Below are 12,952 nucleotides of genomic sequence, written 5' to 3'. Positions count from 1 at the left end.
AACCGAATTAAGAATTCGCCCACGGGTAGCATAATTAAACTCACCGATCCTTTATCTTTTGTTTGATTGCCAACTAGTTTAGATTCCCTTTGGGTTTGTCTTCTTGTCTTGATTATTTCGTTTATCAATCACTCTTAGGACTTAGTTTGTAGCTATTAGTTAGTTTAGAAATTATTTATCGCTAATTTTAGGCTAATATAACAAAGAACAAAGGAGTAACTCTGGGCTTTCACTTTCCCGAGGAATACGACCTTGATACTCGCCATTAGTGCTAGACTGCATCGATAGGTACACTGCCTTAGATTGTAGCTAACACGAGTAGCACCCATCAGAAAGATAAGAATGCTGAGCTTCTTAGCAATCTAACCTGTAAAAAGCTTAGCAATTTCCAAGCTTATAAAGATACTTTCCTGACCAGAGTCATGCTTAGGGAAGATTCAAACCAACCTTTTTGGAAAGAAAAATTCTTAGCTGGTTTACCTAAGATACTAGGTGAAAGAGTTAGGAATACCATAAGAGAAGCTCATAATGGCTAGATCCCTTATGATTTCTACATTTATGGTGAATTAGTTAGCCTTATCCAGAAAGAAGGATTGAAGATTTGCCATGACCTTAAACTCCAAAGACAACTCAAATGGGAAATGAAGAAGACTAGGCAAGAATTAGGTAGTTTTTGCAACCAGTTTGAGTATAATCCCATAGAACCTTCCCCTACCTGCAAAGAAAAATGCAAAGAAGATTTCTCTAAATCTTTTAAGAACAAACGTTTTTTTAAAAATAGGAGAACTCCTAAAAACAAAGAGAATTTCTACAAAAAGCCATCATCTTCTAAATTTCCAAAATAAAATTTCAAAAAAGATTTAGCAAAATTACTTGCTATAAATGTGGGAAAAAGGGTCACACTTCAAAGTATTACAAGTTTTCTAAAAAACTTCATGAGCTCCAAATAGAAGAAGAAATTTTGAGCAAGATTTCAGCTCTTCTTGTTGATTCCTCTGAATCAGAATTTTCGAATAGTAAGGATGAGTTTCAAATTGATGAAATCAAAACCTCATCCGATTATTTTGAATCAGATTCTGATGATATTCCAAAGAATATTAATATACTCACTAGGCAACAAGAAGCTCTTCTTGAAGCCGTCAAGCATATTAATGACCCCCAAATCCAAAAATAAGTTTTGAAAGAAATCCTAAAAACTGAAACCCTTGTTTCTTCTTCTAGTAAGAACACTTATGATCTTGCTATGATCTTGAATAAAGGGAAAAGGTTAAAAAACCCTCTTCCTACAATCTAAGAACTTCAGAAAGAAATTAAAACTATCAAAACAGAGCTTAAAGATTTAAAAGAAAAATAACACAATGATTCTGTTTTGCTCCAAAGCTTGATTCTTAAACAGAATAGTGATTCTGATTCTGAAGAAGAAAATGATTTTCAAAATCTTGAGGTTTCTGAAAATGTGCCAGAAAACTTCATTAATATTTTAAAAGAAATTACCTTAAGAAAATATTTGATTTAAATAAAACTCATTTGCCCTGGTGATTTCCAAATAGAAACTATCGCTTTATTTGATACAGGAGCAGACCTCAACTGTATCAATTATGAGCTGGTTCCTAAAAGGTATCATCAAGAAACAAAAGAAAGGCTTACCTCGGTAATAGTTCAAAAATTAGAATCATGTAAACCGTCGCAATTCTAAATAACAATATTGCTTTAAAAAATATTTTTATTCTTACAAAGGATTTACAGCAAATGGTTATTTTGGGAACTCCTTTTATCAATTTAATTGCTCCTTTCAAAGTAACTACTGCTGGTATCATTTTTAAAGCTAAAGATTCAAAGATTATTTTCTCTTTTATAGAAAACCCAAGAAGTGAAATCTCAATCTCATAAAAGCCCACTCAATTTATAATTTTGAGATAAATGCTTTGATTAAAGGAAAATAAACCCAGCTTTTTCACCTAAAACAAGATATGCATTTGAAAAGAATCCAAAGTCAAATGCAAAATGATTTTGTCCAAAGAAAAATCTCTGATTTGCAAAAGAAGATTGAAAATAAAGTCTGTTCTGATCTTCCTAATGCTTTTTGAAAAAGAAAACAGCATATGGTAGATTTACCATATGAAAAAGATTTTTGTGATAAACAAATTCCCACCAAAGCAAGACCCATCCAAATGAATGAAACCCTAGAAAGCCATTGTAGAATAGAAATAAAAGATTTAGAGCAAAAGGGTTTGATTACCAAATCCAGATCCCCCTAGTCATGTGCAGCCTTCTATGTCAACAAAAATAGTGAGATAGAAAGAGGAACACCTAGGTTGGTGATAAATTACAAACCGTTGAATAAAGCTCTAAAGTGGATTAGATACCCAATTCCAAACAAAAAAGATCTTCTTCTAAAGCTTCATTTTGCTTTTATTTTTTCAAAGTTTGATATGAAGTCAGGATTTTGGCAAATCCAGATTCATCCTAAAGACCGATACAAAACTGCATTTACAGTCCCATTTGGCCAGTACGAATGGAATATAATGCCCTTCGGATTAAAAAATGCTCCTTCTGAATTTCTAAAAATTATGAACAATATTTTTAATCCTTATTCAAAGTTTTGCATTGTCTATATAGATGATGTGTTGATATTTTCAAATTCTCTATAGCAACATTTTAAACATTTGGAGACATTTTTCTATGTTGTTAAGAAAAATAGTCTAGTAGTTTCAAAGTCTAAGATATCTTTATTCCAAACAAAAATTAGATTTCTTGGACACTACATCTCCCAGGGAACCATCACCCCAATTGAAAGGTCTCTAGCCTTTACTTTAAAATTTTCAGATAAAATTTTGGATAAACCTCAATTGCAAAGGTTCCTTGGCAGTTTAGATTATGTCATGGATGTTTATCCAAATTTGAATTGTCTAGCAAAACCCCTCCATGATAGATTAAAGAAAAACCCCCTGCATGGACTGATGAGCATACAAAGATTGTCCAAAGCATTAAAAAGCAAGTTTCTGAAATACCATGCTTACACCTAGCTGATCCATCTGCATTCAAAATTATTGAAACTGATGCATCAAATTTAGGATATGGTGGAATTCTTAAACAAGTTCAAAACAACAAAGAATGCATTGTCCAGTTTACTTCTGCACACTGGAATGATACACAAATTATTCAACTATCAAAAAAGAAATTCTTTTGATAGTTTTATGCATTTCAAAATTTCAAAGCAACCTTTTAAATCAAAAATTTCTTTTAAGGATTGATTGTAAATTCGCCAAAGAAGTTTTACAAAAAGATGTTCAAAATATAGCTTCAAAACAGATTTTTGCCAGATGGTAAGCCATTCTTTCTGTTTTTAATTTTAAAATTGAATACATAAGAGGAGATTCGAATTCAATTCCAGACTTTCTAACCAGAGAGTTTCTTTAAAAACAGGAATGAAAATGCCAAGAAAATCGAGAGCAAAAGACAAAGAAGAGAAAGCAAATTCAAAACCTGTTCAAAACCCAAAAAAGGAGATTTTACTCTCCTCTTCAAAGCCTATCAGACTCTGGACCAAGATCATCCAGGAAGAAATTGACAAAAGCAAAGAAGATCTGGCCCAACAGCAATTACAAATTCAGGAGTGGCTTGCACAGTAAAATCCTGAATTTCTAAAAAGGGTCGAAGAATATTCAAAGCAACTAGTAGAACTTTACCCTGAAGTCTCTCTAAAGACATCCTCTCCAAAGACATCATCCTCTTCCAACAAATGTAAAGGTATACTTTCTATCCCTTTTTCAAAACCTGAGATAGAAATTTTCCCTCAAAACCTATCTCAGAGCTCTCAAAGTATTTCAAAGCCCAACTCTCAAGAAACCAATGAGTATATAGAAAAGCAAAATTTTCAAAGCATTTTAACTATTGAGGAAGGATTCTGTACAGAAAGCCCCTCAAAACTAATTTCCAAAATTTTTCCTCCAGGATGGTACTTCAAACCCTGGAATATATCAAAGCCTCAATCTTACTACCAGTCTATCTTTGAGGTAACTGGTTCTGCAAAGTTCAAACAGTTCAAAAAGCATAAAGACCACAAAGACCCTGCATATTCCATATCCACCATCCAAAGAATCTTCCACCCTTCAGATTGGGGAATGGATTTACATTCATCAAAATCTTTTCCAACTTCCCTCCAAAGAACCTACCCATTAAGCCTAAACACTTTCTTCAACTATTGGGATTACCAATAAGCTTGGTTTAATACCTTTCTTCTTCAAAACGAAGGACAAAGCCATTCTTGGCTTTTCTATTTCGACACAAGCACAATCCAAACTTCAAAAATACCATATTGGTTTAAACAATGGTGGAATTTTTATGGCAATGTTCGTGAGACCATAATTCAGAAGTTCTATCTCTGTTTAATATATTCAAAGTCCACTATAAACTAAACAAACTAGAAAGATGTTTTCCCTCTTTACTTCTATTTTGTTCAAACTTTTTTCTCTCCTGGGTATGTGTATGGTATTTCTATTTCAACCAAGCAGCAGATGGAGAGATTATCCTTGCCCGAAGATTCAAAGTTAAATGGTGGGATAAATTTAACCACCAAGAAAAATTATCTCTAAAGATGGTACAAAGTTTTCTGTCAAAGAATAGCTTTTTGCCACCTTCGAAAGAACATACCACTTTCCTGGCACAGAAGTCCTTCATTATTCCAAAGCTAGCGGCGGCTCAAACAGAAGAAGATTGCTTATAATTGATCAAACAGTTGTCGAAAACCGCCTCTTCCAAAGGAAAATCTAAAGCTTCATCTTCCTCTTCTAGCACCAGGTCAGCAACAATAGATCTAGATGGTGACTCGAACGAAGATGACTGTTTTGGGATATTGAAGCCCATCAAGTAACATCTTTGTAAAACCCTTCGGTTGAAAACCAGAAATGACAGCCCAAAATATTTTTATAATGGGCCAAATGCCCAATAAATAAATAAAAGTCATTTAAAAGAAAAGAAAGAAGACAAAAGACTCTGCACCTTTACTTTTTTAAAGTAAAAGATTCCTCACTTCTGAAACGTGACAGACAACTTCTACAAAAGTCATGGAGCCTCTCACTCCATTATCAAAAGCATCCAAAAGACGTGGAGCCCCTCACTCCACTATGAAGAGCATCCAAAGCTTCAATTATGAGGCTTGAAGGCTGAAGACCTCTATAAATAGAGGAGTTTTCCAAAGAAGAAACACACGAAGAAAGAACAAGAAACTCTTGTATTCTTCAAGTCATACCATTAGAAATATAGTGAGAAAAGAGAGTGTGAGATTGATAGTGAGAAACCACCTTCCTCTTGTGTTCAACTACTCTTGTAAGTTATATTTCTTTTGTTTAAAGCTTTCATTTTAAAGCTTTTATTTCAAAGTTTGTATATTTGTTCATTCATTAATAAAATTTATTATCTTATCTTCCATTTTTATTTAAGATTTAACAAGTGTATGCTCTGTGCTTGTCTCGTCTGAGGATCCTGCACAACAGAATCTTGTTAGTCTTTACATATATATATATATACACACACACATATATGTCTTTTCTAAAAAAAAAATTATTAAATGGCTTAATGGTAGAATGATTTTATTTTTTATAAAAAGTCTAAGATTCAATACACATGGAGAACAAAATAAAAAAAAATCTATGAATGAGTCTAATAGGATGGGTACCCTATAAAATATCCGTTTAAATAAACGGGTAGTGCGTCAGGTACCCTGTCCTCGTATCCGTCTACATAAACGAGTTCAAGTATTCGCGCGGTCGAACCAGAACCAGAATCTGACCTAAACCCGACACAGATATTACATTTAAATCCCAAACCCGTTTATCACCATCCAAATATGTCCCAATAGGGTTTAATCGGGTCGGATACCTAGAAATACTTGCCCGACTACCATCCCTATGTGCACCATTTAACACATTTTATATATAAATACAATAAATTTTTTGTTGACCTACTAATTTTTATATTAATAATCAGAATTAACTTACCACATCATTTTTCTTATTATAAAATTACAAAAATTATTATCGATTTGTTTAAATAAATTAAAAATAAAAATATTTTGATAGGAAATCATCATCTTAGCAATCATACAACAAAATAACTAATGAGTTATGATACATATGGAATGCAAGAAAACACCCTCCAATCAAGAGGATTCCAAAACCTAAGGATCTCCTCAAGTGAAGTTAGGGAAACTATTTCCAACAATGAAACTAGCACTTGAATTCAACTCCAAACGCCACAAACCAAGTATGATTTGATAAGTTAAGAATCAAACACAATATTTTGGTTAGAGAGCGCCACAAACTAAAAATAGTTTGATAAGTTCAAAATTCATGCAAGAACTTAAGCAAAAACACTCACAAAGAGCAAACAAAGATTATCATTCATCAATTCTATATTTACAAATGGATTTGGCTTTGATATTTATAGCCAAAACAAGACAAAGAAACCTAAATGGATGTCTTTTGAGCTTCCCCACGTTTTTTCCTATAATTCCCCTTAAAACTTATTAAAAATGACTGTTTTTACATTGATGTCACTCATTTTGTAACTCCCAAATAACAACTAATTATGTGCATCCATTTTGTAACTCTAAAAGACAACTAATCACACCATAACTTGAGAAAAACCAAATAAAAATGAAAATAAAAAGGCTTCAACTGAATCTTATTGGACTTATGAGTTCAGCCCAAACTTATTGCACTAAATTGATGATTTTGGATTCTTTTTGTAATCCTAAATCTTGGGCTGAGCCTTGTTGTATTTGAACACTCCAAATGTCTTTAATTAAGCCCAACAAAGCTTCTTGCATCTTTTTAGACTTGGATCTTGTCATCGGGCCTCCTTGAAAGCTTAAAGGATCATTTGTAATTCTTGTCTTTATTGCATCATTCCCTTTCTCCTCATAAGGATTCGTCCTCGAATCAGCCTCATTGTCAACTTCATCGCCTACATCAAATAAAGAAAAATCAGCAACATTAAAAGAAGCATTCACATTGCCATACTCACTTAGGAAATCTATCTTGTAGGCATTATCATAAATTTTTTTCAAGGACTTAGAATGGCCCATCCCCTCTTGGCATTAATTTAGACTTCCTTTGGCTTGGAAATCTTTTCTTTCGCAAATGTACCCAAACCCAGTCACCCGGCTCAAATACAACTTTCTTTCTCCCCTTGTGTTACTTTTGATATTGTTAATTTCTTTTCTCTATTTGAGCATGCGTCTTCTCATGTAAGCTTTTAACAAATTCAACTTTTTGCTTACCTTCAAAATTAACCGTATTAATGGGTAATGGCAGTAAATCTATTGGAGTTAATGGATTGAACCCATATACAATCTCAAAAGGTAAACAATTTGTTGTACCATGAATACTCCTATTGTATGCAAACTCAACATGTGGCAAACATTCTTCCTAATTCTTCAAATTTCTTTGAATTATTGCCCTCAATAGTTGTGAGAGAATCCTATTAACCACCTCCGTTTGTCCATCCATTTGTGGATGACAAGTTGTTGAGAATAGAAAATTTTGTTCCCAACTTGCTCCAAAGTGTCTTCCAAAAGTGGCTAAGGAACTTGACATCTCTATCATTGACAATTGTCCTTAGAACCCCATACAATCTTACAATTTCTTTGAAGAACAACCCCGCAATATGAGTTGCATCATCTGTCTTGTGGCATGGAAATGAAATTTGCCATTTTGCTAAACCTGTCAACAAAAAAAAAAAAAATCTTTCCCTCCCCTTGACCTAGGTAATCCAAGAACAAAGTCCATAGAAATGTCTGCCCAAGATTCATTAGGTATGGAAAGTGGAATATACAACCCATGAGGCATCACTTTAGACTTAGCTTGTTTACAAGTGATGCATCTCTCACATATTTTTTGAACATCTCTTTTCATTTGTGGCCAAAAGAAATAATTTTCTAAAACATCTAAAGTCTTTCTCACATCAAAGTGCCCCATGTGCCTCCCTCACAAGCAACTCTCTTAAAAAAGATTGAGGCACGCATAACTTATTTTCTTTAAAAAGAAAACCATCATGTCTATAGAACTTGTCAAACCACCCTCTCTCACATGCCCCATATACATTAGCAAAATCATGGTCTGAATTATATAATTTCTTAATGAACTCAAAACCCAATAATTTTGCATCAAGTGTAGAAATTAGAGCGTACCTTCTAGATAGAGATTCGCAACAACATTCTCTTTACCTTGTTTGTACTTGATGATGTATGGAAAAGATTCAATAAATTCCATCCATTTAGCATGCCTACGGCTTAGCTTCCTTTGTCCTTTGATATATTTCAAAGATTCATAGTCGGTGTGTATAATGAATTCCTTATACCAAAGATAATGATGCCATGTCTTTAAAACTTTTACCAAAGCATAAAACTCTTTGTCATAAGTTGGGTAGTTTAGACTTGCTCCACTTAGCTTCTCACTAAAGAACGCAATTGGTCTTCCTTCTAGCGTAAAGACTCCACCAATACCTATTCCACTTGCATCACACTCAACCTCAAAGGTTTTAGCAAAGTCAGGCAAAGCAAGTAAATGTGCTGAACTAAGTTTGTCTTTTAGCAAGTTAAAAGCATTATCTTGTTCTTTTTCCCACTTGAAACCCACATTCTTTTTAATGCATTCAGTTAAAGGTGCAACAATTGTAGAGAAATCCTTAATAAATCTCCTATAAAAGCTAGCAAGACCATGAAAACTCCTAACATCATGCACATTAGTAGGTTTTGTCTACTCTCTAATTACTTTTACTTTTTCTTGATCAACATGAATTCTCTTGTCATTAATGATATATCCAAGAAAAGTAATTTTATTAGTACAAAAATTGCATTTCTTAAGATTAACATATAAATCTCTTGCCTTAACACATAAAAAACCAGCTTTAAATGTATTACATGCTCATTTAAAGATTTGCTATACACAAGAATATCATCAAAATAAACCATTATAAACTTTCCAATCAAAACGTGCAAAACATGATTCATCAATCACATAAAAGTACTTGGAACATTAGTTAAACCAAATGGCATGACTAACCACTCATATAATCCATGTTTTATTTTGAAAGCGGTTCTCCATTCATCACCCTCACGCATTCTTATTTGATGATATCCAGATTTTAAATCCACTTTAGAAAACACACAAGCACCGTGCAATTCATCCAACATGTCATCTAGCCTTAGTATAGGATGGCGATACTTTACCGTTATTTTGTTGACGGTGCGATAATCAACACACATCCTCCACGAACCATCTTTCTTAGGCACTAAAATTACAGGAACTGTATAAGGACTCATGCTTTCTCTTACGTACCCCTTATCCATAAGCTCACTCACTTGCCTTTGGATTTCTTTTGTCTCATCGGGGTTGCATCTGTATGCTGGCCTATTTGGTATGCTTGCACCCGAAATGAAATCAATTTGGTATTCAGTTTCTCGAATTGGTGGTAATCCTTTAGGCACATCTTCGGGAAAGAGGTCTTCATATTCCTACAAAAGCTCAAGAACAATACTAGGCAAATCCTTGTTAAGATCGTTAGAAATCATCAAAACTTCCTTGTACATAAGTACAAGTAAGGGCTGCCTCAAGGTTAGTGTTTTCCTTACATCACTTGGCTTTGCATACACATTCATTTTTCTTACACTCTCATCTCCCTTGTTTTCTCTCACCTTGTGTTTCCCATTACACTCACTTTTACCACTTACCTCACCTTTTTCTTTTTTTTTTCACTATTTCTTGCTCCCTCCCTAGATATTCTCCATATGAAGATTCAAGCTCTTCATATTGTTGTTTAATTCTCACTTGATCATAAAAAATAGCCTTGGGAGATAACGGTCCAAGATTGAACTTTTGTCCATCAATAGTCAAGGAATATCGATTCTTGAACCCATCATAAATCACACGCCTATCGTATTACCAAGGTCGTCCCAACAAAACATGTCCAGCATACATGGGAACCACATCATAAAGCACCTCATCCTTATATCTCCCAATGGAAAAAGAAATTAGCACTTGCTTATTTACCTTCACAACACCACTATTATTCAACTATTGCAACTTATAAGGCCTTGGATGTTTGGTAGTTGGTAATTTCAATTTCTCCACAAGCAAAGTACTAGCAACATTAGTACAACTTTCGCTATCAACAATCATGTTACACAACTTATTAGCAATTAAACAATGAGTATGGAATAAATTTTCACGTTGCTCTCCATGTTCATCGTGTTTACATTGCAAATTAAGTGTGCGTTGTACTACTAACACATCCTCTTTAGCATACTCAACATCACTAACATCCTCTAAAGTTGGCAAGTCATCATTCTTATCATCATTTTTATTGTCACTTTCAGATTCAACAATTCCATCTCTAACAATCATGATCCTCTTATTAGGGCAATCACGTGCATAATGACCATGTCCAAGACACTTAAAACACTTCAAGCTTCTAGATTGATTAGCTTGATTCTCAACTTTATTTTTGCTGCCTATTTCATTTTTATTCTTATTCTCATCAACTTTAGGCTTAGTAAATATATCATCCTTTTTACTCCAATTCGATTTCCAATTAGAAGAACTAGAACTCAAATTAAGTTTAAAATCAAACTTACTTGCACCTTTTCGCTTGAGTTGCCTTTCAATTTCATGGCCACATTCACCATGTCTTCAAGCTCCACACAATGTTGCAACTCCACAAGATCAGCAATATTCTTGTTTAGACTATTCAAGAATCTTGCCATGGTGGCCTCTCTATCCTCTTCCATATTTGCTTTAATCATAGCCATTTCCATTCCTTTATGGTACTCCTCCACACTCATGGTTCCTTACCTTAGAGTTTGTAATAATTGATGCAAATCTCTATAGTAGTAGTTAGGAATGAACCTCTTTCTCATGATGCGTTTCATCTCCATCCATGACCCTACGGGTTTTTCTCTATTTTGCCTTCTTTCCCTACACAATTGATGCCACCAAACACTAGCGTAATTACAAAACTCAACGACAACAAGTTTTACCTTTTTCTCCTCCGAATAGTTATGGCATTCGAAGATCATCTCCACCTTTTGCTCCCATTCCAAGTAGACATCAAGATCATTCTTTCCTTGAAAGGAAGAAATTTTCATTTTGATGCTACCTAGGTTGCGATCTACACCATCTTGCCTTGATCTCTTATTGTGTCTCTTAGGATGGTCATCTCCACCAAAAGTGGTTGCTTGGTCATCCTCCAAGTCATCTTCGGCATCATAATCCTCTTGTTCAAAGGCTAGTTGCCTTTCCCTTCTAGGCTCGTTTTGAATCCTTGTAATAGTTTCACCTTGCCTTCTCACGCTTTCAACAACATCATCCATTCGCCTATACATTCTTTCAAACTCCTTTTGCATTGTTTGCAAAGTTTGCTCAATGAATGCTCCAACACTACTTGAAACTTGTTCTTTTGACATTGCACAAAAACCTGTAAAACAAGTTAGGATAGCCTCACAAAAAAATTCCCTCACGTGTTTTTCTCAATTAAAATGTCACACCACTCGTGTTTGACTCAAAGTTTTAGCTTTTCTCGATGCTAGTCTCACCACTATTGCCTTTTACCTCTCTTGCTTTTACTTTAGGTTCTTAGATGAACTAATCACCTAAACAAACCAAATCAGATTATGGCAATTCAATGGAGTGAAAAAAAAAAGCTTGGTCTAGATCAAGTTGTTAGGTAAGACCGAATTTAAAGTAACTAGACACAAGAAAGCAATGAAAAAAAAAACAATAGAATAGGGCTTCTATGCCGTCCAAACCTTCTTTTTGTTTGATCTTTTGATCTTTTTTTATTTTTTTAATGATAATAACAAAAGTGAAAAGAAATTATGAACAATACAAAAAATTTTAGCAAGAGACAACAAAATTTTACTTTATAAACACAAATGTGTAAACTTTGGAAAGAAAGAGTACTTAGAAGGACAAAAAAAAATTGAAACAAAAAGAATTCGGCACAATTAAAGAAAAAATGAAGAAGATGAGAAACTTCAATAACACACAAAACACAAAGATAAGCAAACCTTAACTTGAAGCAAGCTCTGATACCAAATGATAGGAAATCATCATCTTAGCAACCATACACCAAAATAACTAATGAGTTATGATATATATGGAATGCAAGAAAACATCCTCCAATCAAGATGATTCCAAAACCCAAGGATCTCCTCAAGTGAAGTTAGGGAAAACTAGTTCCAACAATGAAACTAGCACTTGAATTCAACTCCAAACGCCACAAACCAAGTATGATTTGATAAGTTAAGAATCAAACACAAAATTTTGATTAGAGAATGCCACAAACTAAAAATAGTTTGATAAGTTCAAAGTTCATGCAAGAACTTAAGCAAAAACACTTACAAAGAGCAAACAAAGATTATCATTCATCAATTCTATATTTACAAATGGATTTGGCTTTGATATTTATAGCCAAAACAAGACAAAAAAACCTAAATGGATATCTTTTGAGCTTTCTCACATTTTTTCCTTTAATTCCCCTTAAAACTTATTAAAAGTGGCTGTTTTTACATTGATGTCACTCATTTTGTAATTTCCAAATGACAACTAATTATGTGCATCCATTTTGTAAGTCCAAATTATGACTAATTATGTGCATCTATTTTGTAACTCTAAAAGACAACTAATCACCCCATAATTTAAGAGAAACCTAATAAAAATAAAAATAAAAAGGCTTCAAATGAATCTTATTAGACCTATAAGTTCAGCTCAAACTTATTGCACTAAATTGATGATTTTAGATTCTTTTTGCAATCCTAAATCTTGGGCTCAATCTTGTTGTGTTTGAACACTCCAAATATCTTTAATTAAGTCCAATAAAGCTTCTTGCATCCTTTTGGACTTAGATTTTGTCATCGGACCTCCTTGAAAGCTTAAAGGATCATTTGCAATTC

The sequence above is a fragment of the Ricinus communis genome, chromosome 10, assembly GCF_019578655.1.
Source record: "Ricinus communis isolate WT05 ecotype wild-type chromosome 10, ASM1957865v1, whole genome shotgun sequence".
Taxonomy (NCBI): domain Eukaryota; kingdom Viridiplantae; phylum Streptophyta; class Magnoliopsida; order Malpighiales; family Euphorbiaceae; genus Ricinus; species Ricinus communis.
Note: the sequence above shows the minus strand (reverse complement) of the source record.